The sequence below is a fragment of the Nannospalax galili genome, unplaced genomic scaffold (genome assembly GCF_000622305.1).
Source record: "Nannospalax galili isolate Female #2095 unplaced genomic scaffold, S.galili_v1.0 scaffold140, whole genome shotgun sequence".
Lineage (NCBI taxonomy): Eukaryota > Metazoa > Chordata > Mammalia > Rodentia > Spalacidae > Nannospalax > Nannospalax galili.
In genome coordinates, this window is record NW_008352267.1 from 7,314,371 (window position 1) to 7,314,649 (window position 279).

Here is a 279-nt window from a genome sequence, read left to right on the forward strand (position 1 = left end):
AACAAAATAAAAGTGTTTGAGTGTATTGGATACTAGAAGGTGATTAGGATATATGTTTAAAACTTGGTAATAATAAAGTGTTGGAAACAATCAGATTTGAAGTTACAATATTGAGGATTGATTGAGACTGGATGTATATTGGAGACTCCATAAAATCAAGTTGACTACAGTCTAAGCAACAGGAAGTATTTCAATTTCTTAAAATGATACAGATTATTGGTGACAAAAGTTTGCCATAGAAAACAAGGATTTGCAACTGGGATACTGAAATTGAAATAA